The 27,703-nt window shown below is 48.3% G+C and overlaps 2 pseudogenes; both read right to left on the reverse strand.

Annotated features, from left to right (window-relative positions):
- Positions 1-1,106: 1,106 nt before the first annotated feature.
- LOC130143552 (NADH-ubiquinone oxidoreductase chain 2-like) lies at positions 1,107-2,157 on the reverse strand (annotated as a pseudogene).
- Positions 2,158-18,561: 16,404 nt separating this feature from the next.
- LOC130143554 (NADH-ubiquinone oxidoreductase chain 2-like) lies at positions 18,562-19,612 on the reverse strand (annotated as a pseudogene).
- Positions 19,613-27,703: the final 8,091 nt, after the last annotated feature.

Genomic DNA, 27,703 nt, shown 5'->3' on the forward strand with positions numbered 1-27,703 from the left:
TGCTTATTTTAACTACGAGGGCTGGGGCAAAGTATAAGAGTGTATCGATTAATGAGGATGAAGATTGTTGCGAATGCATTATGCCACGTGAGAACTATGCCTATTGTAATTGTGAGGTATTACCTTGTGAGTGTTATGATAAATGTTGGGATTGTGGAAAAAGGTTTGTTCGCAGTGCCGAGAATGAAAGTAGCGTCTAATAAACAATAATAGGATAAAAAGAAAAAGGGGGGATTGTGAGAAACTATGGGCTAGGGTATTGTTTATTAAGATTTATGTTAAGCCCAATGTAAAGGTCAGACAGTGTGAGAAACTATGGACTAGGGTATTGTAGGGTATATGGTTCATCCTGTTCCGACTCCAGCTTCTACTGTGGAGGACGCTAGGAGCAGTAGGAAGGACGGAGGAAGTAGTTCAGAAACCGATGTTGTTTATGCGGGGGAATGCTATGTCTGGGGCTCCAGTTATAAGGGGGACTAGTCAGTTTCCAAACCCTTCGATTATAATGGCTATAACTGTGAAGAAGATTCTTACGAAGGCATGGGCGGTGATGATGACATTGTAGATTTGGTCGTCTCCTAGGAGAGTTCCTGGTTGGCCAAGTTCTGCTCGAATAAGGAGGCTGAGGGCGGTACTCGGCTATGCCTGCCCATGCTCCGAAGAGTAGGTATAGGGTGCCGATGTCATTGTGGTTTGTTGAAACTAGTCATCGGTTGATGAAGGTCACGGGTCAGGTGGCTGAGTGTTTAGGCGTTAGGCTGTAGTCCTTTTTACAGAGGTTGAATTCCTCTTCTTATCGACTCTGTGGTGAAGTTCATGTTGAGTTGCAAACTCATTGATGTACGCTGAGAGTGTGCCGGAGTCTGGTAGACAGAAGCTCGTTGGTTTGAGCGTCTAGCTGTTAATTAGAAGTTTATGGGATCGAGGCCCGTCTGTCTAGGCTTATCGTGGAGGCCCTAGCTGAATTAGAGTATCTGCGTTGCATTTAGATGGTGCAGGTTTAGTGTCCTGCGGGCCTTAGTGGTGTGGGCAGAAACTAAGAGGATTTAACTCTTAGTTAAGGCTTTGAAGGCCTTCGGTTTGGTAGGCAGGGGATCCTAAGTTTCTTAGGTAACGGTCAGGATTGCGGGAGAAGGGGGGAGAAGGAGGACTGACAGAGAAATTAAGGTAGCAATTGGTGTGCCTGTGGATTTGTTATTGTATCATTGTTTTATGAAGCTTGTAGAGTTTGGTGGGAGTGTGGAGCAATATGCAAGGCGTAGGTAGAAAAATAAACCTAGTAGGGAGAGTATTGAAATAATTATGGCTGCGGTTGATATCTCTTGCTTAGTTAGTTCCTGGATAATGAGTCATTTTGGTAAAAAGCCAGGGAGTGGGGGCAGGCCGGCTAGGGATAGTAGTGCTAGCGTCAAGGATGCGTTTAGCGATGGTATTTTTGTTCAGGAGGTTATTATTGTGGATAGTTTTGAGGAGTTGGTTGTGTTGAGGGCTAAGAAAATGGAGGCGGTTCTTAAGGAGTATGGGTAGAAGGTTATTAATGTTAGCTTGGGGTTGTATATGAGGATGATGGTTATTCAGCCTAGGTGGGCGATCGATGAGAAAGCTAGGACTTTTCGGATTTGTGTTTGGTTAAGTCCTGTTCGCCCTCCGATGGCTGCGGATGCAATGGCCACGGTTGTCAGTAGGAGTGGGTTCAGTGAGGGGGCAGTTAAGAAAAGAAGAGTGAGTGGGGGGAGTTTTATTCATGTAGAGACGAGTAGGGCAGTGGTTATAGGTGAGCCTTGTATGACCTCTGGACATCAGGAGTGAAAGGGTACTAGGCCTAGTTTTATTGCGACTGCTGTAGTTAGTAGTAGGGAGGCTGTTGGGTGGCTTAGTCGCGGAATGTCTCATTGTCCGGTGAACTGTGCGTTGATTGTGCTTGAGAAGAGGATTAATGCGGAGGCGGTTGCTTGGACGAGAAAGTATTTGATTGCAGCTTCCATAGCTCGAGGGTGGTGTGATTTTGAAAGGAAGGGGATAATGGCAAGGGTGTTGATTTCTAGTCCAGGCCAGGCTAGCAGTCAGTGGTTGCTTGAAATTGTGATGGTTGTTCCTAGTAGAAGGCTTAAGGAGAACGTTAGTTTTGTGACGGGGCTCATTTAGTAGAGGAAGAGGTTAAACCATCATTTTCGGGGTATGGGCCCGATAGCTTTTGTTTAGCTGACCCTACTGGGAAGTAATATAAGGGGAGTATGGAGCGCTTTGATCTCTTCTGTGCAGGTTCAATTCCTGTCTTCCTAAGGTTTTCAACGGAGACAATGGGATTCGGACATAGAGACGGTCTCCGGTTCACCTCAAACAGGAGAACTGAATGCAGTTGTTCGTGTTTTCCGAGAATGGAATGTACCACTCCACCTTGTTACTGATTCTGCTTATGTTGCAGGTATTGTTCCACGAGCTGAAGCTTCTGTGCTGCGGAGTGTTTCGCATTCACAACCCTTTACCCTGTTACAGGAACTTATTTTCCTTTTGGACTCTCGATCTGCGCCTTATTTTGTTATGCATATTAGGTCTCATACCTCGCTACCTGGTTTTCTTGCAGAAGGCAATCGACGAGCTGACCTATTGCCGTGACCAGTTCAAGTACTGCCAGACCGTATTGCACAAGCTAAGCGAAGGCACTCTTTTTTTCCATCGAAACGCTGGAGCTCTTAAGCGACAGTTTGGCCTTGCTGCTCAACAAGCATCAAGTATTATTGCTGTCTGTCCCGATTGTCAAAAACATTCTTTCCCATCAGTTGCTGCAGGAGTTAATCCTAGAGGATTACAAAGCCTACCGTTATGGCAAACAGATGTCACGCATGATTCTGAATTTGGTAGCCTTAAATATATCCACTCTTCCATTGATACATTTTCAGGTGCCTTGGTTGCCTCGTGTCACACAGGAGAAAAGGCACGAGCTGTTCGTAGACATTTAATGCGTGCTTTTGCTGCTTTAGGTATTCCCTTAAGCTGGACCGTTATCGGTCTTTATCTTTACGTTTCAACAACTGTAAAAACCTCTTTTGCCCTATGGGGTAGAACTCACATTACCGGCATTGCTCATTCCCCCACCGGTCGATCTCTCATTGAAGGGTCTCATCGGTCTCTGAAACGTTTATGACAACAACAAAAAGGGGGAATGGGCATGGCTATTCCCGAGGAACGGTTACAGAAAGCGTTGTATGTTTTTAATTTTTTGAATTGTTCTTGAATAGATAACGACCCACCGATAGGTCGACGTTTCACTGCAGCTACCTCCGTCGAGGCACGGGTTAAAGGCCCGGTATCGGTCCGAGATGCAGAAACAGGTAAAATTATGGGACCATATCCTCTTGTTACACGGGGAAAAGGTTATGCTTGTGTCTCTACAGAAAAAGGACCTAGATGGATCCCAGCGAAGAATGTAAGACCTTTCCGTGAACCTTTACCGCAGGCAGCCGATACCGACACCGACGCTACAGAATGAAATAAAAACTGTGTGAGGATTACTGTTTTGCGTTAATGTTAGATACCCAAAATCAGGACATAGGATATAGATTTCGCTTTTTACAGCGCCTAGAACGAGCACTATCACCCTGGATCAAGCCACTGAACAGAGGTAATACTCTCGGACCAAGCGGGGGAACGGGACGACTCATTGTCCATGGAACGATGATTCCATTGACACTGATAAGGGGAAGGGAGGATTCATAATGAGAGAACAACTAGGTATTATGAAGGAGAACAGGAACTCGGGGAAGAAGGGGCAACAGAGCAGAGGTGATGAGGTGTTTGTCACATCCATAGGATGTCTTGGCATGCTTAATCGAACTTGCAGGAGACAAATTGTGTGGCCAGGTGGATGACACCCCTTGGTTATGAACCTCATCCATAGCATCCTTGAAAAGTCAGCATTAATTTTTTTGGTGCGGAGAAGGAAGGATTCTCTTGGTTATAGCTGGAGAGGCATAGAAGTGAGTCTTTTCAATGTTTCATGAGCACAATGCTCTCTTCTCAAAGCAGAGGAATGCTTGTGCTCTGCTGAAGAGCAGAAGTGCTTGTAGCTGACCGCTGGTGAGTCAGTGCCAATACTGGCAGTAGGCAGTTACTTAGGGCACGAGACAGAAGCGGTGGCCTGTCCTACCTGGCCCTATATATTATAATATAAAATAATGTACATCCATACATATATAGATAGATATAAAAGATATAATTCTTTTTAGATCCACGGGACGGATTACGCAATAATCAAGGCTGACCACCAATTCCACCGACACCTCATTGGCAAGAAAGCAGCTAAACGGTAAGTGGAGTGCCTTTCTAGTCCTTCCCATGCTCACACTCTTCGTGTTTAGTAGATGGTATCAGGGGCTCTGTAGCTCACCCAGTGTGCTGTCTCCATCACATTTCCTCTGCTTTTCTGGAGTGGTGGTGGTACAAGGAGAGAAATGGGCCGTGAGGCCTTGCGATGGCTTGAACGGGTGAAAGTACCTTGGGAGCCTGAACAGTAGTGGAATTACTTTGATGTGTCCTGGAGGAATTTTTTTTTTTTTTTTTTTCCACACGTTGCTCTGTGCGAATGACAGTTTAGCAGCCAGTTGTGGGTGGTGGAAATGTGCTTGGTGAGCTTCTCCCTGTAGAGGAATGAAGGCGGTGGGTTGATTAGCATTGATAACACGCAGCTGTGGCCTTGCCTCAGAGGCAGTGGGTTGATTGACATGGGCGATGTGCAGGTGTAGCTGGTTCCCGCTAAGGGGTTAAATAGCCCTGTGGCTTGTGGGAGAGGGTGTCAGCTGGAGGAGGAGCAGTGTGGTCTGGCCTCTGGAGGAAGGTGCTACAGCACCGGCAGTAGAATATGGCCAACGCTAAAGCCTTGTTGCGGTCTGCTAGTTTGATAGCACTGCAAGGTGTCCCCAGCCAAGAGTTTGGGGTAGAAAGGAACGATTATCCTCTGCTCTAAATGTGATACTGTTTGGGGAAGAAACACGCCTGGCTCTGACAAGGGAACAATGGGCTCTGTAGATGCCACGGTATTTACTTGGACAGGCTCTCGTGTGGCACAGGTCTGCTCTCGCTGAACTCCAGGGGGAAGAGGCAATTTCCCCTGGCTCAACCCTACCCCACCGAGCCCTTCCCAGAGGCGGCTTTACTTCTTCATCAGCCTCTGAGCAGTGATAATCCAGGTGCCTTGCTTCCAGGTCTTTGCCTAGCAGACGGCGTCACCACAGTCCTTGCCTCGAAGTGAACAGGATGAAGGATCTGTACAAGGTGTCTGTGCGCATTCCCCCGGACAACGAGAAGAGCAACCCGATCAGAATGGAAGGAGACCCACAGGGGGTCCCACAGGCCAAGAGCGAGCTGCTGGAACTCGCTTCCCGTATGGTGAGTGGGTAGGATGTGATGTTTGGGAGACTGCAGGGTTTGGGCTCTCGTGTTCCCTTGTAACCTTCTGGTGCGAGTGTGTGCCCCTTGCCCACGGAGCACTTGGATCTCATGACAAGTGCAAGTTCCTCTTCACAAATGTCTTCCCCTGTTCCCTCGGGTAGCCCTTCTCTGTCAACGCAGAGTGAATTTGGTCTGGAGAAAAGAGGGACAGTGCTGGCAAGTAAACCGTCGGGCAGCAAACCGCTAAGTCAAAGTAGACGGCTCTCCGGCTGAACACTCAGTGTGCCCTCTGTTCCCGTCAGGAAAATGAACACGCTGCGGACCTAATCGTTGAGCAGAAATTCCACCGGACCATCACTGGGCAGAAGGCTGAGCGGATCTGGGAAATCCGGGAGCAATTCCCAGAGGTAAGGCTTTGTAGGAGAGGAGGAATCCAGAGGGGTTCTTTCCTACATGGGTAGTAGGCCTGTCGTCACAGAAGTCGTAACTTTAGTGGCTCTGTAGCGCAAGTGTCTGAGAAGATAGTTCTTTTAGCCAGAGGCCGCTAACACGGTTCCCCTTTTCTGAATGGGAAAAGGGCATGTGTAGGATCCCCCCAACCTTTGCATGTGTCTGACACAAGGGTTCTTGCTTTTGCTTGAGCTAACTCTAAATGACCGCTCCTGCAGGTTATCATCAACTTCCCAGACCCTGCACACAAGAGTGACATCGTCCAACTCCGAGGTCCCAAAAACGAGGTGGAGAAGTGCACCGAGTACATGCAAAAGACGGTGGCAGACCTGGTAAGGAGGTCTTCTGCCTGCACTTCCCTCCTCCGTGCCTGGATAACCCTGGGGCAAAGCAGAGCTCTACTGGCTTGGGTAGAGCTAAAACACCTCAAGAGGAGGGAGCTGTCGACGCTGTTTTGGCTGAATGGAGGCAGGGGGTAGTACCTGTTATGGGAAGGCTATAGGGGAACGTCCTTGCCTTTGTTTAGTCTTACAAGTCCCTCGTATAGAGAACTTCCTTGGGTCTAAGCCTCTTTTCAAAAGCTCGTTTATCAGAGTTCCTGAAGTCGGGCCTCCCTTGCCACGACAGTGTAATCTTCAGTTCTCCCTTCCTTTCTCCCTTAGGTTGAAAACAGCTTTTCTATTTCTGTCCCCATCTGCAAACAGTTCCACAAGAACATCGTAGGGAAAGGAGGTGCCAACATCAAGAAGGTGAGATATTGCTCCTAACTCAAGTGCTCGTGATGATCACTGCCTGCAGCAAAATCCCACTGGATGCTCTCTCCTGCCCATTGGTGATGTCCAATATAGCCTGCGAGGGTTTTTCTTCTGACATGGGACACTTCTGAGATGATTTTTTTTTTTTTTTCTTTATGGCAGATCCGTAAAGAAAGCAACACCATAATTGATCTCCCAGCAAAGAACAGCAACTCGGAGACAATTGTTATCACAGGCAAGAGGGCAAACTGTGAGGCTGCTCGCCACAGGATAACATCACTTTGGAAGGACCTACAGAAGATGTGCATGTGGCTCAGGAACCGATTGAAGCCATGCTCAAGGAACTGGTGAGCTGGAGTTACTAGTTCCAGTAAGAAACTGGGGGAAGAAGGGGCAACAGAGCAGAGGTGATGAGGTGTTTGTCACATCCATAGGATGTCTTGGCATGCTTAATCGTACTTGCAGGAGACAAATTGTGTGGCCAGGTGGATGACACCCCTTGGTTATGAACCTCATCCATAGCATCCTTGAAAAGTCAGCATTATTTTTTTTGGTGCGGAGAAGGAAGGATTCTCTTGGTTATAGCTGGAGAGGCGTAGAAGTAAGTCTTTTCAATGTTTCATGAGCACAATGCTCTCTTCTCAAAGCAGAGGAATGCTTGTGCTCTGCTGAAGAGCAGAAGTGCTTGTAGCTGACCGCTGGTGAGTCAGTGCCAATACTGGCAGTAGGCAGTTACTTAGGGCACGAGACAGAAGCGGTGGCCTGTCCTACCTGGCCCTATATATTATAATATAAAATAATGTACATCCATACATATATAGATAGATATAAAAAATATAATTCTTTTTAGATCCACGGGACGGATTACGCAATAATCAAGGCTGACCACCAATTCCACCGACACCTCATTGGCAAGAAAGCAGCTAAACGGTAAGTGGAGTGCCTTTCTAGTCCTTCCCATGCTCACACTCTTCGTGTTTAGTAGATGGTATCAGGGGCTCTGTAGCTCACCCAGTGTGCTGTCTCCATCACATTTCCTCTGCTTTTCTGGAGGGGTGGTGGTACAAGGAGAGAAATGGGCCGTCAGGCCTTGCGATGGCTTGAACGGGTGAAAGTACCTTGGGAGCCTGAACAGTAGTGGAATTACTTTGATGTGTCCTGGAGGAATTTTTTTTTTTTTTTTTTCCACACGTTGCTCTGTGCGAATGACATTTTAGCAGCCAGTTGTGGGTGGTGGAAATGTGCTTGGTGAGCTTCTCCCTGTAGAGGAATGAAGGCGGTGGGTTGATTAGCATTGATAACACGCAGCTGTGGCCTTGCCTCAGAGGCAGTGGGTTGATTGACATGGGCGATGTGCAGGTGTAGCTGGTTCCCGCTAAGGGGTTAAATAGCCCTGTGGCTTGTGGGAGAGGGTGTCAGCTGGAGGAGGAGCAGTGTGGTCTGGCCTCTGGAGGAAGGTGCTACAGCACCGGCAGTAGAATATGGCCAACGCTAAAGCCTTGTTGCGGTCTGCTAGTTTGATAGCACTGCAACGTGTCCCCAGCCAAGAGTTTGGGGTAGAAAGGAACGATTATCCTCTGCTCTAAATGTGATACTGTTTGGGGAAGAAACACGCCTGGCTCTGACAAGGGAACAATGGGCTCTGTAGATGCCACGGTATTTACTTGGACAGGCTCTCGTGTGGCACAGGTCTGCTCTCGCTGAACTCCAGGGGGAAGAGGCAATTTCCCCTGGCTCAACCCTACCCCACCGAGCCCTTCCCAGAGGCGGCTTTACTTCTTCATCAGCCTCTGAGCAGTGATAATCCAGGTGCCTTGCTTCCAGGTCTTTGCCTAGCAGACGGCGTCACCACAGTCCTTGCCTCGAAGTGAACAGGATGAAGGATCTGTACAAGGTGTCTGTGCGCATTCCCCCGGACAACGAGAAGAGCAACCCGATCAGAATGGAAGGAGACCCACAGGGGGTCCCACAGGCCAAGAGCGAGCTGCTGGAACTCGCTTCCCGTATGGTGAGTGGGTAGGACGTGATGTTTGGGAGACTGCAGGGTTTGGGCTCTCGTGTTCCCTTGTAACCTTCTGGTGCGAGTGTGTGCCCCTTGCCCACGGAGCACTTGGATCTCATGACAAGTGCAAGTTCCTCTTCACAAATGTCTTCCCCTGTTCCCTCGGGTAGCCCTTCTCTGTCAACGCAGAGTGAATTTGGTCTGGAGAAAAGAGGGACAGTGCTGGCAAGTAAACCGTCGGGCAGCAAACCGCTAAGTCAAAGTAGATGGCTCTCCGGCTGAACACTCAGTGTGCCCTCTGTTCCCGTCAGGAAAATGAACACGCTGCGGACCTAATCGTTGAGCAGAAATTCCACCGGACCATCACTGGGCAGAAGGCTGAGCGGATCTGGGAAATCCGGGAGCAATTCCCAGAGGTAAGGCTTTGTAGGAGAGGAGGAATCCAGAGGGGTTCTTTCCTACATGGGTAGTAGGCCTGTCGTCACAGAAGTCGTAACTTTAGTGGCTCTGTAGCGCAAGTGTCTGAGAAGATAGTTCTTTTAGCCAGAGGCCGCTAACACGGTTCCCCGTTTCTGAATGGGAAAAGGGCATGTGTAGGATCCCCCCAACCTTTGCATGTGTCTGACACAAGGGTTCTTGCTTTTGCTTGAGCTAACTCTAAATGACCGCTCCTGCAGGTTATCATCAACTTCCCAGACCCTGCAGACAAGAGTGACATCGTCCAACTCCGAGGTCCCAAAAACGAGGTGGAGAAGTGCACCGAGTACATGCAAAAGACGGTGGCAGACCTGGTAAGGAGGTCTTCTGCCTGCACTTCCCTCCTCCGTGCCTGGATAACCCTGGGGCAAAGCAGAGCTCTACTGGCTTGGGTAGAGCTAAAACACCTCAAGAGGAGGGAGCTGTCGACGCTGTTTTGGCTGAATGGAGGCAGGGGGTAGTACCTGTTATGGGAAGGCTATAGGGGAACGTCCTTGCCTTTGTTTAGTCTTACAAGTCCCTCGTATAGAGAACTTCCTTGGGTCTAAGCCTCTTTTCAAAAGCTCGTTTATCAGAGTTCCTGAAGTCGGGCCTCCCTTGCCACGACAGTGTAATCTTCAGTTCTCCCTTCCTTTCTCCCTTAGGTTGAAAACAGCTTTTCTATTTCTGTCCCCATCTGCAAACAGTTCCACAAGAACATCGTAGGGAAAGGAGGTGCCAACATCAAGAAGGTGAGATATTGCTCCTAACTCAAGTGCTCGTGATGATCACTGCCTGCAGCAAAATCCCACTGGATGCTCTCTCCTGCCCATTGGTGATGTCCAATATAGCCTGCGAGGGTTTTTCTTCTGACATGGGACACTTCTGAGATGATTTTTTTTTTTTTTTCTTTATGGCAGATCCGTAAAGAAAGCAACACCATAATTGATCTCCCAGCAAAGAACAGCAACTCGGAGACAATTGTTATCACAGGCAAGAGGGCAAACTGTGAGGCTGCTCGCCACAGGATAACATCACTTTGGAAGGACCTACAGAAGATGTGCATGTGGCTCAGGAACCGATTGAAGCCATGCTCAAGGAACTGGTGAGCTGGAGTTACTAGTTCCAGTAAGAAACTGGGGGAAGAAGGGGCAACAGAGCAGAGGTGATGAGGTGTTTGTCACATCCATAGGATGTCTTGGCATGCTTAATCGTACTTGCAGGAGACAAATTGTGTGGCCAGGTGGATGACACCCCTTGGTTATGAACCTCATCCATAGCATCCTTGAAAAGTCAGCATTATTTTTTTTGGTGCGGAGAAGGAAGGATTCTCTTGGTTATAGCTGGAGAGGCGTAGAAGTAAGTCTTTTCAATGTTTCATGAGCACAATGCTCTCTTCTCAAAGCAGAGGAATGCTTGTGCTCTGCTGAAGAGCAGAAGTGCTTGTAGCTGACCGCTGGTGAGTCAGTGCCAATACTGGCAGTAGGCAGTTACTTAGGGCACGAGACAGAAGCGGTGGCCTGTCCTACCTGGCCCTATATATTATAATATAAAATAATGTACATCCATACATATATAGATAGATATAAAAAATATAATTCTTTTTAGATCCACGGGACGGATTACGCAATAATCAAGGCTGACCACCAATTCCACCGACACCTCATTGGCAAGAAAGCAGCTAAACGGTAAGTGGAGTGCCTTTCTAGTCCTTCCCATGCTCACACTCTTCGTGTTTAGTAGATGGTATCAGGGGCTCTGTAGCTCACCCAGTGTGCTGTCTCCATCACATTTCCTCTGCTTTTCTGGAGTGGTGGTGGTACAAGGAGAGAAATGGGCCGTCAGGCCTTGCGATGGCTTGAACGGGTGAAAGTACCTTGGGAGCCTGAACAGTAGTGGAATTACTTTGATGTGTCCTGGAGGAATTTTTTTTTTTTTTTTTTCCACACGTTGCTCTGTGCGAATGACATTTTAGCAGCCAGTTGTGGGTGGTGGAAATGTGCTTGGTGAGCTTCTCCCTGTAGAGGAATGAAGGCGGTGGGTTGATTAGCATTGATAACACGCAGCTGTGGCCTTGCCTCAGAGGCAGTGGGTTGATTGACATGGGCGATGTGCAGGTGTAGCTGGTTCCCGCTAAGGGGTTAAATAGCCCTGTGGCTTGTGGGAGAGGGTGTCAGCTGGAGGAGGAGCAGTGTGGTCTGGCCTCTGGAGGAAGGTGCTACAGCACCGGCAGTAGAATATGGCCAACGCTAAAGCCTTGTTGCGGTCTGCTAGTTTGATAGCACTGCAACGTGTCCCCAGCCAAGAGTTTGGGGTAGAAAGGAACGATTATCCTCTGCTCTAAATGTGATACTGTTTGGGGAAGAAACACGCCTGGCTCTGACAAGGGAACAATGGGCTCTGTAGATGCCACGGTATTTACTTGGACAGGCTCTCGTGTGGCACAGGTCTGCTCTCGCTGAACTCCAGGGGGAAGAGGCAATTTCCCCTGGCTCAACCCTACCCCACCGAGCCCTTCCCAGAGGCGGCTTTACTTCTTCATCAGCCTCTGAGCAGTGATAATCCAGGTGCCTTGCTTCCAGGTCTTTGCCTAGCAGACGGCGTCACCACAGTCCTTGCCTCGAAGTGAACAGGATGAAGGATCTGTACAAGGTGTCTGTGCGCATTCCCCCGGACAACGAGAAGAGCAACCCGATCAGAATGGAAGGAGACCCACAGGGGGTCCCACAGGCCAAGAGCGAGCTGCTGGAACTCGCTTCCCGTATGGTGAGTGGGTAGGACGTGATGTTTGGGAGACTGCAGGGTTTGGGCTCTCGTGTTCCCTTGTAACCTTCTGGTGCGAGTGTGTGCCCCTTGCCCACGGAGCACTTGGATCTCATGACAAGTGCAAGTTCCTCTTCACAAATGTCTTCCCCTGTTCCCTCGGGTAGCCCTTCTCTGTCAACGCAGAGTGAATTTGGTCTGGAGAAAAGAGGGACAGTGCTGGCAAGTAAACCGTCGGGCAGCAAACCGCTAAGTCAAAGTAGATGGCTCTCCGGCTGAACACTCAGTGTGCCCTCTGTTCCCGTCAGGAAAATGAACACGCTGCGGACCTAATCGTTGAGCAGAAATTCCACCGGACCATCACTGGGCAGAAGGCTGAGCGGATCTGGGAAATCCGGGAGCAATTCCCAGAGGTAAGGCTTTGTAGGAGAGGAGGAATCCAGAGGGGTTCTTTCCTACATGGGTAGTAGGCCTGTCGTCACAGAAGTCGTAACTTTAGTGGCTCTGTAGCGCAAGTGTCTGAGAAGATAGTTCTTTTAGCCAGAGGCCGCTAACACGGTTCCCCTTTTCTGAATGGGAAAAGGGCATGTGTAGGATCCCCCCAACCTTTGCATGTGTCTGACACAAGGGTTCTTGCTTTTGCTTGAGCTAACTCTAAATGACCGCTCCTGCAGGTTATCATCAACTTCCCAGACCCTGCACACAAGAGTGACATCGTCCAACTCCGAGGTCCCAAAAACGAGGTGGAGAAGTGCACCGAGTACATGCAAAAGACGGTGGCAGACCTGGTAAGGAGGTCTTCTGCCTGCACTTCCCTCCTCCGTGCCTGGATAACCCTGGGGCAAAGCAGAGCTCTACTGGCTTGGGTAGAGCTAAAACACCTCAAGAGGAGGGAGCTGTCGACGCTGTTTTGGCTGAATGGAGGCAGGGGGTAGTACCTGTTATGGGAAGGCTATAGGGGAACGTCCTTGCCTTTGTTTAGTCTTACAAGTCCCTCGTATAGAGAACTTCCTTGGGTCTAAGCCTCTTTTCAAAAGCTCGTTTATCAGAGTTCCTGAAGTCGGGCCTCCCTTGCCACGACAGTGTAATCTTCAGTTCTCCCTTCCTTTCTCCCTTAGGTTGAAAACAGCTTTTCTATTTCTGTCCCCATCTGCAAACAGTTCCACAAGAACATCGTAGGGAAAGGAGGTGCCAACATCAAGAAGGTGAGATATTGCTCCTAACTCAAGTGCTCGTGATGATCACTGCCTGCAGCAAAATCCCACTGGATGCTCTCTCCTGCCCATTGGTGATGTCCAATATAGCCTGCGAGGCTTTTTCTTCTGACATGGGACGCTTCTGAGATGATTTTTTTTTTTTTTTCTTTTGTGGCAGATCCGTAAAGAAAGCAACACCAAAATTGATCTCCCAGCAAAGAACAGCAACTCGGAGACAATTGTTATCACAGGCAAGAGGGCAAACTGTGAGGCTGCTCGCCACAGGATAACATCACTTTGGAAGGACCTACAGAAGATGTGCATGTGGCTCAGGAACCGATTGAAGCCATGCTCAAGGAACTGGTGAGCTGGAGTTACTAGTTCCAGTAAGAAACTGGGGGAAGAAGGGGCAACAGAGCAGAGGTGATGAGGTGTTTGTCACATCCATAGGATGTCTTGGCATGCTTAATCGTACTTGCAGGAGACAAATTGTGTGGCCAGGTGGATGACACCCCTTGGTTATGAACCTCATCCATAGCATCCTTGAAAAGTCAGCATTATTTTTTTTGGTGCGGAGAAGGAAGGATTCTCTTGGTTATAGCTGGAGAGGCGTAGAAGTAAGTCTTTTCAATGTTTCATGAGCACAATGCTCTCTTCTCAAAGCAGAGGAATGCTTGTGCTCTGCTGAAGAGCAGAAGTGCTTGTAGCTGACCGCTGGTGAGTCAGTGCCAATACTGGCAGGAGGCAGTTACTTAGGGCACGAGACAGAAGCGGTGGCCTGTCCTACCTGGCCCTATATATTATAATATAAAATAATGTACATCCATACATATATAGATAGATATAAAAGATATAATTCTTTTTAGATCCACGGGACGGATTACGCAATAATCAAGGCTGACCACCAATTCCACCGACACCTCATTGGCAAGAAAGCAGCTAAACGGTAAGTGGAGTGCCTTTCTAGTCCTTCCCATGCTCACACTCTTCGTGTTTAGTAGATGGTATCAGGGGCTCTGTAGCTCACCCAGTGTGCTGTCTCCATCACATTTCCTCTGCTTTTCTGGAGGGGTGGTGGTACAAGGAGAGAAATGGGCCGTGAGGCCTTGCGATGGCTTGAACGGGTGAAAGTACCTTGGGAGCCTGAACAGTAGTGGAATTACTTTGATGTGTCCTGGAGGAATTTTTTTTTTTTTTTTTTCCACACGTTGCTCTGTGCGAATGACATTTTAGCAGCCAGTTGTGGGTGGTGGAAATGTGCTTGGTGAGCTTCTCCCTGTAGAGGAATGAAGGCGGTGGGTTGATTAGCATTGATAACACGCAGCTGTGGCCTTGCCTCAGAGGCAGTGGGTTGATTGACATGGGCGATGTGCAGGTGTAGCTGGTTCCCGCTAAGGGGTTAAATAGCCCTGTGGCTTGTGGGAGAGGGTGTCAGCTGGAGGAGGAGCAGTGTGGTCTGGCCTCTGGAGGAAGGTGCTACAGCACCGGCAGTAGAATATGGCCAACGCTAAAGCCTTGTTGCGGTCTGCTAGTTTGATAGCACTGCAACGTGTCCCCAGCCAAGAGTTTGGGGTAGAAAGGAACGATTATCCTCTGCTCTAAATGTGATACTGTTTGGGGAAGAAACACGCCTGGCTCTGACAAGGGAACAATGGGCTCTGTAGATGCCACGGTATTTACTTGGACAGGCTCTCGTGTGGCACAGGTCTGCTCTCGCTGAACTCCAGGGGGAAGAGGCAATTTCCCCTGGCTCAACCCTACCCCACCGAGCCCTTCCCAGAGGCGGCTTTACTTCTTCATCAGCCTCTGAGCAGTGATAATCCAGGTGCCTTGCTTCCAGGTCTTTGCCTAGCAGACGGCGTCACCACAGTCCTTGCCTCGAAGTGAACAGGATGAAGGATCTGTACAAGGTGTCTGTGCGCATTCCCCCGGACAACGAGAAGAGCAACCCGATCAGAATGGAAGGAGACCCACAGGGGGTCCCACAGGCCAAGAGCGAGCTGCTGGAACTCGCTTCCCGTATGGTGAGTGGGTAGGACGTGATGTTTGGGAGACTGCAGGGTTTGGGCTCTCGTGTTCCCTTGTAACCTTCTGGTGCGAGTGTGTGCCCCTTGCCCACGGAGCACTTGGATCTCATGACAAGTGCAAGTTCCTCTTCACAAATGTCTTCCCCTGTTCCCTCGGGTAGCCCTTCTCTGTCAACGCAGAGTGAATTTGGTCTGGAGAAAAGAGGGACAGTGCTGGCAAGTAAACCGTCGGGCAGCAAACCGCTAAGTCAAAGTAGATGGCTCTCCGGCTGAACACTCAGTGTGCCCTCTGTTCCCGTCAGGAAAATGAACACGCTGCGGACCTAATCGTTGAGCAGAAATTCCACCGGACCATCACTGGGCAGAAGGCTGAGCGGGTCTGGGAAATCCGGGAGCAATTCCCAGAGGTAAGGCTTTGTAGGAGAGGAGGAATCCAGAGGGGTTCTTTCCTACATGGGTAGTAGGCCTGTCGTCACAGAAGTCGTAACTTTAGTGGCTCTGTAGCGCAAGTGTCTGAGAAGATAGTTCTTTTAGCCAGAGGCCGCTAACACGGTTCCCCTTTTCTGAATGGGAAAAGGGCATGTGTAGGATCCCCCCAACCTTTGCATGTGTCTGACACAAGGGTTCTTGCTTTTGCTTGAGCTAACTCTAAATGACCGCTCCTGCAGGTTATCATCAACTTCCCAGACCCTGCACACAAGAGTGACATCGTCCAACTCCGAGGTCCCAAAAACGAGGTGGAGAAGTGCACCGAGTACATGCAAAAGACGGTGGCAGACCTGGTAAGGAGGTCTTCTGCCTGCACTTCCCTCCTCCGTGCCTGGATAACCCTGGGGCAAAGCAGAGCTCTACTGGCTTGGGTAGAGCTAAAACACCTCAAGAGGAGGGAGCTGTCGACGCTGTTTTGGCTGAATGGAGGCAGGGGGTAGTACCTGTTATGGGAAGGCTATAGGGGAACGTCCTTGCCTTTGTTTAGTCTTACAAGTCCCTCGTATAGAGAACTTCCTTGGGTCTAAGCCTCTTTTCAAAAGCTCGTTTATCAGAGTTCCTGAAGTCGGGCCTCCCTTGCCACGACAGTGTAATCTTCAGTTCTCCCTTCCTTTCTCCCTTAGGTTGAAAACAGCTTTTCTATTTCTGTCCCCATCTGCAAACAGTTCCACAAGAACATCGTGGGGAAAGGAGGTGCCAACATCAAGAAGGTGAGATATTGCTCCTAACTCAAGTGCTCGTGATGATCACTGCCTGCAGCAAAATCCCACTGGATGCTCTCTCCTGCCCATTGGTGATGTCCAATATAGCCTGCGAGGCTTTTTCTTCTGACATGGGACACTTCTGAGATGATTTTTTATTTTTTTTTCCTTTGTGGCAGATCCGTAAAGAAAGCAACACCATAATTGATCTCCCAGCAAAGAACAGCAACTCGGAGACAATTGTTAGCACAGGCAAGAGGGCAAACTGTGAGGCTGCTCGCCACAGGATAACATCACTTTGGAAGGACCTACAGAAGATGTGCATGTGGCTCAGGAACCGATTGAAGCCATGCTCAAGGAACTGGTGAGCTGGAGTTACTAGTTCCAGTAAGAAACTGGGGGAAGAAGGGGCAACAGAGCAGAGGTGATGAGGTGTTTGTCACATCCATAGGATGTCTTGGCATGCTTAATCGAACTTGCAGGAGACAAATTGTGTGGCCAGGTGGATGACACCCCTTGGTTATGAACCTCATCCATAGCATCCTTGAAAAGTCAGCATTAATTTTTTTGGTGCGGAGAAGGAAGGATTCTCTTGGTTATAGCTGGAGAGGCATAGAAGTCAGTCTTTTCAATGTTTCATGAGCACAATGCTCTCTTCTCAAAGCAGAGGAATGCTTGTGCTCTGCTGAAGAGCAGAAGTGCTTGTAGCTGACCGCTGGTGAGTCAGTGCCAATAGTGGCAGTAGGCAGTTACTTAGGGCACGAGACAGAAGCGGTGGCCTGTCCTACCTGGCCCTATATAATATATATATGTATGTGCGTACAATATTATATATATATAAAATTCTTTTTAGATCCACGGGATGGATTACGCAGTAATCAAGGCTGACCACCAATTCCACCGACACCTTATTGCAAGTGTGAAGAGGAAGATGAAGCCCAAGGCTCACAGTATCGGTGGATCTCATTTGATGGTGCCTCCGTGTGGTGTGGCTAGTCAGCTGAATACCTGAATGCCGGTTGGGATGGCGATGATTATAGTGGCGGAGATGAAGTATGATCGGCTGTCTACGTCTATTCCGACAGTGAATATGTGGTGGGCTCATATGACAAAGCCCAGGAATCCAATCGATAGTATAGCTCAGACTATTCCTATGTAGCCGAATGGTTCTTTTTTGCCTGCGTAATACGTTACAACATGTGAGATGATTCCAAAGCCGTGAAGGATTAAGATGTAAACTTCCTGGTGGCCAAAGAATCAGAACAGGTGCTGGTAGAGAATGGGGTCTCCCCCTCCAGCGGGGTCAAAGAATGTAGTGTTTAGGTTTCGGTCGGTCAGTAGTATGGTGATGCCGGCGGCCAGGACTGGAAGTGAGGGCACTAGGAGTATGGATCATACGAATAGGGGAGTTGGATGTTGCGATAAGGCAGGGGGGGTTATGTTAATGGCTGTTGTGTTAAAGTTGATGGCCCCTAAGATGGAAGACACACCTGCGAGGTGTAGGGAGAAGATGGCTAGGTCTACTGAGGCGCCAGCATGGGCTAGGTTGCCTGCTAGGGGCGGGTATATGGTTCATCCTGTTCCGACTCCAGCTTCTACTGTGGAGGACGCTAGGAGCAGTAGGAAGGACGGAGGAAGTAGTTCAGAAACTGATGTTGTTTATGCGGGGGAATGCTATGTCTGGGGCTCCAATTATAAGGGGGACTAGTCAGTTTCCAAACCCTTCGATTATAATAGCTATAACTGTGAAGAAGATTCTTACGAAGGCATGGGCGGTGATGATGACATTGTAGATTTGGTCGTCTCCTAGGAGAGTTCCTGGTTGGCCAAGTTCTGCTCGAATAAGGAGGCTGAGGGCGGTACTCGGCTATGCCTGCCCATGCTCCGAAGAGTAGGTATAGGGTGCCGATGTCATTGTGGTTTGTTGAAACTAGTCATCGGTTGATGAAGGTCACGGGTCAGGTGGCTGAGTGTTTAGGCGTTAGGCTGTAGTCCTTTTTACAGAGGTTGAATTCCTCTTCTTATCGACTCTGTGGTGAAGTTCATGTTGAGTTGCAAACTCATTGATGTACGCTGAGAGTGTGCCGGAGTCTGGTAGACAGAAGCTCGTTGGTTTGAGCGTCTAGCTGTTAATTAGAAGTTTATGGGATCGAGGCCCGTCTGTCTAGGCTTATCGTGGAGGCCCTAGCTGAATTAGAGTATCTGAGTTGCATTTAGATGGTGCAGGTTTAGTGTCCTGCGGGCCTTAGTGGTGTGGGCAGAAACTAAGAGGATTTAACTCTTAGTTAAGGCTTTGAAGGCCTTCGGTTTGGTAGGCAGGGGATCCTAAGTTTCTTAGGTAACGGTCAGGATTGCGGGAGAAGGGGGGAGAAGGAGGACTGACAGAGAAATTAAGGTAGCAATTGGTGTGCCTGTGGATTTGTTATTGTATCATTGTTTTATGAAGCTTGTAGAGTTTGGTGGGAGTGTGGAGCAATATGCAAGGCGTAGGTAGAAAAATAAACCTTGTAGGGAGAGTATTGAAATAATTATGGCTGCGGTTGATATCTCTTGCTTAGTTAGTTCCTGGATAATGAGTCATTTTGGTAAAAAGCCAGGGAGTGGGGGCAGGCCGGCTAGGGATAGTAGTGCTAGCGTCAAGGATGCGTTTAGCGATGGTATTTTTGTTCAGGAGGTTATTATTGTGGATAGTTTTGAGGAGTTGGTTGTGTTGAGGGCTAAGAAAATGGAGGCGGTTCTTAAGGAGTATAGGTAGAAGGTTATTAATGTTAGCTTGGGGTTGTATATGAGGATGATGGTTATTCAGCCTAGGTGGGCGATCGATGAGAAAGCTAGGACTTTTCGGATTTGTGTTTGGTTAAGTCCTGTTCGCCCTCCGATGGCTGCGGATGCAATGGCCACGGTTGTCAGTAGGAGTGGGTTCAGTGAGGGGGCAGTTAAGAAAAGAAGAGTGAGTGGGGGGAGTTTTATTCATGTAGAGACGAGTAGGGCAGTGGTTATAGGTGAGCCTTGTATGACCTCTGGACATCGGAAGTGAAAGGGTACTAGGCCTAGTTTTATTGCGACTGCTGTAGTTAGTAGTAGGGAGGCTGTTGGGTGGCTTAGTCGCGGAATGTCTCATTGTCCGGTGAACTGTGCGTTGATTGTGCTTGAGAAGAGGATTAATGCGGAGGCGGTTGCTTGGACGAGAAAGTATTTGATTGCAGCTTCCATAGCTCGAGGGTGGTGTGATTTTGAAAGGAAGGGGATAATGGCAAGGGTGTTGATTTCTAGTCCAGGCCAGGCTAGCAGTCAGTGGTTGCTTGAAATTGTGATGGTTGTTCCTAGTAGAAGGCTTAAGGAGAACGTTAGTTTTGTGACGGGGCTCATTTAGTAGAGGAAGAGGTTAAACCATCATTTTCGGGGTATGGGCCCGATAGCTTTTGTTTAGCTGACCCTACTGGGAAGTAATGTAAGGGGAGTATGGAGCGCTTTGATCTCTTCTGTGCAGGTTCAATTCCTGTCTTCCTAAGGTTTTCAACGGAGACAATGGGATTCGGACATAGAGACGGTCTCCGGTTCACCTCAAACAGGAGAACTGAATGCAGTTGTTCGTGTTTTCCGAGAATGGAATGTACCACTCCACCTTGTTACTGATTCTGCTTATGTTGCAGGTATTGTTCCACGAGCTGAAGCTTCTGTGCTGCGGAGTGTTTCGCATTCACAACCCTTTACCCTGTTACAGGAACTTATTTTCCTTTTGGACTCTCGATCTGCGCCTTATTTTGTTATGCATATTAGGTCTCATACCTCGCTACCTGGTTTTCTTGCAGAAGGCAATCGACGAGCTGACCTATTGCCGTGACCAGTTCAAGTACTGCCAGACCGTATTGCACAAGCTAAGCGAAGGCACTCTTTTTTTCCATCGAAACGCTGGAGCTCTTAAGCGACAGTTTGGCCTTGCTGCTCAACAAGCATCAAGTATTATTGCTGTCTGTCCCGACTGTCAAAAACATTCTTTCCCATCAGTTGCTGCAGGAGTTAATCCTAGAGGATTACAAAGCCTACCGTTATGGCAAACAGATGTCACGCATGATTCTGAATTTGGTAGCCTTAAATATATCCACTCTTCCATTGATACATTTTCAGGTGCCTTGGTTGCCTCGTGTCACACAGGAGAAAAGGCACGAGCTGTTCGTAGACATTTAATGCGTGCTTTTGCTGCTTTAGGTATTCCCTTAAGCTGGACCGTTGTCGGTCTTTATCTTTACGTTTCAACAACTGTAAAAACCTCTTTTGCCCTATGGGGTAGAACTCACATTACCGGCATTGCTCATTCCCCCACCGGTCGATCTCTCATTGAAGGGTCTCATCGGTCTCTGAAACGTTTATGACAACAACAAAAAGGGGGAATGGGCATGGCTATTCCCGAGGAACGGTTACAGAAAGCGTTGTATGTTTTTAATTTTTTGAATTGTTCTTGAATAGATAACGACCCACCGATAGGTCGACGTTTCACTGCAGCTACCTCCGTCGAGGCACGGGTTAAAGGCCCGGTATCGGTCCGAGATGCAGAAACAGGTAAAATTATGGGACCATATCCTCTTGTTACACGGGGAAAAGGTTATGCTTGTGTCTCTACAGAAAAAGGACCTAGATGGATCCCAGCGAAGAATGTAAGACCTTTCCGTGAACCTTTACCGCAGGCAGCCGATACCGACACCGACGCTACAGAATGAAATAAAAACTGTGTGAGGATTACTGTTTTGCATTAATGTTAGATACCCAAAATCAGGACATAGGATATAGATTTCGCTTTTTACAGCGCCTAGAACGAGCACTATCACCCTGGATCAAGCCACTGAACAGAGGTAATACTCTCGGACCAAGCGGGGGAACGGGACGACTCATTGTCCATGGAACGATGATTCCATTGACACTGATAAGGGGAAGGGAGGATTCATAATGAGAGAACAACTAGGTATTACGAAGGAGAACAGGAACGATAAACATGGTTATTTAGTGTTTAATAGGTGTCTGCACGCTTGTCGAGATATCTAGTTAGGTAACTACAGGAGTGGTTTCTGCCCTGAGCCTGGTGGCGCGCACAGCTGCGGCTTGTGTCCTGGCTCAGAGATGTAAACAGGGGCTTCTCTGTTAGGGTAAAGTGTCTCTCTTTGCATCAAAAGGAGGGAATGAAGGGGATGACCCCAGAGGTATGTTCAGAGAAGGCATGCTATGTTTCGAACTTTTTGACGGAAACGGTTCTTGTTTGGTGTGCCCTTCCGCCTACGTATAACGTTAATCCAAAAGAAGGTGATGTTGTTTACACTTTGCATGTCGAGCATTGTCTTTCTGTAGATGCTAATGTAGTAGGAGGCTAGGATGGGAACGTGTCGCAGCGCTTCTTCTCTTATGCAGAGTAACAGCAGGGAAAGCATTAAAGAGTTCAATCACCTTGTTTGGTAGGCAGTTAAGCATGTGAGTCAAAATTGCCGCTGCTTTTTGTTGTTGGTTCAAGGACGTGGCTGTGAGGATTTTGATGGTATGTGCTGCGTGGATTTTAGGCGCCCCACTGCAGCAACATGTTATCAAAATCTGAGAAAATTTCAGCCTTTTCTGGCATCCATTCACTCGATTGGCAGTGTTGTTTGTTTGCTATTACCTTGGTTGCTGTCATGTTTGCAAGGGCCCTGCGGAACATGGCAAACCTGGTACTAGCTGTTCAAAAACAAAAAGGGGAAATTGTAGAATTGTACGGAACAAAGGCAGTGGGTTATTTTGACAGTGATAATATGTCTTAGTTGGTTTTTTATTTGTTCTGTTGCTTAGGCCTTGTTTTTCCTCGTTCGCTTTCAAAGGTTCTTTTGTGCAACAGGAAGGGGGAGGTGCAGGAGCGGGCTGGAAACTAGGACCACGCGTGGCAATCGGTCAGCTGAGGGGAGTGTGCTCGAGCTTGTCTAGACAACAATTAACAACATGATGGGGCATGGTTACAGAGCACAGGGGAGTGGGAGACGGATGGCGCCAAGGAAAGGTAACACCTTGCTGTTAAGTGCCGGTAGTTAACCACCAATCAGGGATTGCCTAGTATGCAAGGCTTAGCCTCAAGAAGCAATTGGTTTAAAACGCGCAGCTTCTGCAAGCGTATAAAACCTCGTGCTTCTGCACAACGCATTGACATTTGCTTGCATCAAGCTGCGTCCCGTCTCTTCATTGGCCGCAGTCAGGTTTACTAGGATCATCTTTAGGTTGGCCTTAGGGGTATCTCGGGCTTACGACAGCTTAGCTGTGTTTCGGTTTCCTAGTTATTCTGACAGGCTCTGGTCCACTCTCTACGCCGTGTGACTGTTGGCTTGGGTTTCTGGTGTGACCGCGGCGGCTGGCACGAGATTTACCAACCCTGAAGGCTGCCGTGACTAAGTCAAGCTTGCGCTTCTTGCTTACTGTTAATTACTGCTGAGTGCCCGTGGGGGTGTGGCTGAGCAAGGCGTCTTGGGCTGCAGTTGGTAGCGTGTGCCTGATGCCTGCTCCTTCGGTCTTAGCAGGAGGCCTAGGGCATTTACACTGGGCTGCAGATACTTGCACGTCTAGGTCTAGAAGGAGCCAACCGTAAGGTTAGGGCTAAGTCTTTTGTCCTCGGCTTTCATATTGGACGCCATCTTGGCATCTTCAGTGCCACGCTTTGGATTGTAAGCTACGGGGACGTGGTTTCGTTGGTTTCGTTGGCTGTTTGGGCGCCTTTAGTCTTAGGGGCGTGTGTGTATGGGGGGTTTGGGTTAATATGATTTTAGTGCTGAGGTTTTGGGTAGGTGGTGTTTATGGGATATACAAGATGTTAAGGAGAAGGCTAGGTTTGAGCGGTAAAGGTGTTAGAGGTTCTCGTGGTTGAATTGTACAGCAATAGTTTGTCAAGCTGTAGGTCCCGGGGAGGTGCCGGGCGAGAACATACAGGTCGAATAACTTCCCATCCACCTTCACACAAACTGTTTAACGTTGATTTTCGTCTGATGTTAAAACCCAGAAGAAGCGAACAACCCTTACCGGCGCTTACTGTGTTTACAGATGGATTGGGCCAATCGCATAAATCTGTTCTTCTGTGGTGGGATGATCAACGGAGGCAATGGGATTCGGACATAGAGACGGTCTCCGGTTCACCTCAAACAGGAGAACTGAATGCAGTTGTTCGTGTTTTCCGAGAATGGAATGTACCACTCCACCTTGTTACTGATTCTGCTTATGTTGCAGGTATTGTTCCACGAGCTGAAGCTTCTGTGCTGCGGAGTGTTTCGCATTCACAACCCTTTACCCTGTTACAGGAACTTATTTTCCTTTTGGACTCTCGATCTGCGCCTTATTTTGTTATGCATATTAGGTCTCATACCTCGCTACCTGGTTTTCTTGCAGAAGGCAATCGACGAGCTGACCTATTGCCGTGACCAGTTCAAGTACTGCCAGACCGTATTGCACAAGCTAAGCGAAGGCACTCTTTTTTTCCATCGAAACGCTGGAGCTCTTAAGCGACAGTTTGGCCTTGCTGCTCAACAAGCATCAAGTATTATTGCTGTCTGTCCCGATTGTCAAAAACATTCTTTCCCATCAGTTGCTGCAGGAGTTAATCCTAGAGGATTACAAAGCCTACCGTTATGGCAAACAGATGTCACGCATGATTCTGAATTTGGTAGCCTTAAATATATCCACTCTTCCATTGATACATTTTCAGGTGCCTTGGTTGCCTCGTGTCACACAGGAGAAAAGGCACGAGCTGTTCGTAGACATTTAATGCGTGCTTTTGCTGCTTTAGGTATTCCCTTAAGCTGGACCGTTGTCGGTCTTTATCTTTACGTTTCAACAACTGTAAAAACCTCTTTTGCCCTATGGGGTAGAACTCACATTACCGGCATTGCTCATTCCCCCACCGGTCGATCTCTCATTGAAGGGTCTCATCGGTCTCTGAAACGTTTATGACAACAACAAAAAGGGGGAATGGGCATGGCTATTCCCGAGGAACGGTTACAGAAAGCGTTGTATGTTTTTAATTTTTTGAATTGTTCTTGAATAGATAACGGCCCACCGATAGGTCGACGTTTCACTGCAGCTACCTCCGTCGAGGCACGGGTTAAAGGCCCGGTATCGGTCCGAGATGCAGAAACAGGTAAAATTATGGGACCATATCCTCTTGTTACACGGGGAAAAGGTTATGCTTGTGTCTCTACAGAAAAAGGACCTCGATGGATCCCAGCGAAGAATGTAAGACCTTTCCGTGAACCTTAACCGCAGGCAGCTGATAGCGACACCGACGCTACAGAATGAAATAAAAACTGTGTGAGGATTACTGTTTTGCATTAATGTTAGATACCCAAAATCAGGACATAGGATATAGATTTCGCTTTTTACAGCGCCTAGAACGAGCACTATCACCCTGGATCAAGCCACTGAACAGAGGTAATACTCTCGGACCAAGCGGGGGAACGGGACGACTCATTGTCCATGGAACGATGATTCCATTGACACTGATAAGGGGAAGGGAGGATTCATAATGAGAGAACAACTAGGTATTACGAAGGAGAACAGGAACGATAAACATGGTTATTTAGTGTTTAATAGGTGTCTGCACGCTTGTCGAGATATCTAGTTAGGTAACTACAGGAGTGGTTTCTGCCCTGAGCCTGGTGGCGCGCACAGCTGCGGCTTGTGTCCTGGCTCAGAGATGTAAACAGGGGCTTCTCTGTTAGGGTCAAGTGTCTCTCTTTGCATCAAAAGGAGGGAATGAAGGGGATGACCCCAGAGGTATGTTCAGAGAAGGCATGCTATGTTTCGAACTTTTTGACGGAAACGGTTCTTGTTTGGTGTGCCCTTCCGCCTACGTATAACGTTAATCCAAAAGAAGGTGATGTTGTTTACACTTTGCATGTCGAGCATTGTCTTTCTGTAGATGCTAATGTAGTAGGAGGCTAGGATGGGAACGTGTCGCAGCGCTTCTTCTCTTATGCAGAGTAACAGCAGGGAAAGCATTAAAGAGTTCAATCACCTTGTTTGGTAGGCAGTTAAGCATGTGAGTCAAAATTGCCGCTGCTTTTTGTTGTTGGTTCAAGGACGTGGCTGTGAGGATTTTGATGGTATGTGCTGCGTGGATTTTAGGCGCCCCACTGCAGCAACATGTTATCAAAATCTGAGAAAATTTCAGCCTTTTCTGGCATCCATTCACTCGATTGGCAGTGTTGTTTGTTTGCTATTACCTTGGTTGCTGTCATGTTTGCAAGGGCCCTGCGGAACATGGCAAACCTGGTACTAGCTGTTCAAAAACAAAAAGGGGAAATTGTAGAATTGTACGGAACAAAGGCAGTGGGTTATTTTGACAGTGATAATATGTCTTAGTTGGTTTTTTATTTGTTCTGTTGCTTAGGCCTTGTTTTTCCTCGTTCGCTTTCAAAGGTTCTTTTGTGCAACAGGAAGGGGGAGGTGCAGGAGCGGGCTGGAAACTAGGACCACGCGTGGCAATCGGTCAGCTGAGGGGAGTGTGCTCGAGCTTGTCTAGACAACAATTAACAACATGATGGGGCATGGTTACAGAGCACAGGGGAGTGGGAGACGGATGGCGCCAAGGAAAGGTAACACCTTGCTGTTAAGTGCCGGTAGTTAACCACCAATCAGGGATTGCCTAGTATGCAAGGCTTAGCCTCAAGAAGCAATTGGTTTAAAACGCGCAGCTTCTGCAAGCGTATAAAACCTCGTGCTTCTGCACAACGCATTGACATTTGCTTGCATCAAGCTGCGTCCCGTCTCTTCATTGGCCGCAGTCAGGTTTACTAGGATCATCTTTAGGTTGGCCTTAGGGGTATCTCGGGCTTACGACAGCTTAGTTGTGTTTCGGTTTCCTAGTTATTCTGACAGGCTCTGGTCCACTCTCTACGCCGTGTGACTGTTGGCTTGGGTTTCTGGTGTGACCGCGGCGGCTGGCACGAGATTTACCAACCCTGAAGGTTGCCGTGACTAAGTCAAGCTTGCGCTTCTTGCTTACTGTTAATTACTGCTGAGTGCCCGTGGGGGTGTGGCTGAGCAAGGCGTCTTGGGCTACAGTTGGTAGCGTGTGCCTGATGCCTGCTCCTTCGGTCTTAGCAGGAGGCCTAGGGCATTTACACTGGGCCGCAGATACTTGCACGTCTAGGTCTAGCAGGAGCCAACCGTAAGGTTAGGGCTAAGTCTTTTGTCCTCGGCTTTCATATTGGACGCCATCTTGGCATCTTCAGTGCCACGCTTTGGATTGTAAGCTACGGGGACGTGGTTTCGTTGGTTTCGTTGGCTTCGTTGGCTGTTTGGGCGCCTATAGTCTTAGGGGCGTGTGTGTATGGGGGGTTTGGGTTAATATGATTTTAGTGCTGAGGTTTTGGGTAGGTGGTGTTTATGGGATATATAAGATGTTAAGGAGAAGGCTAGGTTTGAGCGGTAAAGGTGTTAGAGGTTCTCGTGGTTGAATTGTACAGCAATAGTTTGTCAAGCTGTAGGTCCCGGGGAGGTGCCGGGCGAGAACATACAGGTCGAATAACTTCCCATCCACCTTCACACAAACTGTTTAACGTTGATTTTCGTCTGATGTTAAAACCCAGAAGAAGCGAACAACCCTTACCGGCGCTTACTGTGTTTACAGATGGATCGGGCCAATCGCATAAATCTGTTCTTCTGTGGTGGGATGATCAACGGAGGCAATGGGATTCGGACATAGAGACGGTCTCCGGTTCACCTCAAACAGGAGAACTGAATGCAGTTGTTCGTGTTTTCCGAGAATGGAATGTACCACTCCACCTTGTTACTGATTCTGCTTATGTTGCAGGTATTGTTCCACGAGCTGAAGCTTCTGTGCTGCGGAGTGTTTCGCATTCACAACCCTTTACCCTGTTACAGGAACTTATTTTCCTTTTGGACTCTCGATCTGCGCCTTATTTTGTTATGCATATTAGGTCTCATACCTCGCTACCTGGTTTTCTTGCAGAAGGCAATCGACGAGCTGACCTATTGCCGTGACCAGTTCAAGTACTGCCAGACCGTATTGCACACGCTAAGCGAAGGCACTCTTTTTTTCCATCGAAACGCTGGAGCTCTTAAGCGACAGTTTGGCCTTGCTGCTCAACAAGCATCAAGTATTATTGCTGTCTGTCCCGACTGTCAAAAACATTCTTTCCCATCAGTTGCTGCAGGAGCTAATCCTAGAGGATTACAAAGCCTACCGTTATGGCAAACAGATGTCACGCATGATTCTGAATTTGGTAGCCTTAAATATATCCACTCTTCCATTGATACATTTTCAGGTGCCTTGGTTGCCTCGTGTCACACAGGAGAAAAGGCACGAGCTGTTCGTAGACATTTAATGCGTGCTTTTGCTGCTTTAGGTATTCCCTTAAGCTGGACCGTTATCGGTCTTTATCTTTACGTTTCAACAACTGTAAAAACCTCTTTTGCCCTATGGGGTAGAACTCATATTACCGCATTGCTCATTCCC

The sequence above is a fragment of the Falco biarmicus genome, unplaced genomic scaffold, assembly GCF_023638135.1.
Source record: "Falco biarmicus isolate bFalBia1 unplaced genomic scaffold, bFalBia1.pri scaffold_57, whole genome shotgun sequence".
Lineage (NCBI taxonomy): Eukaryota > Metazoa > Chordata > Aves > Falconiformes > Falconidae > Falco > Falco biarmicus.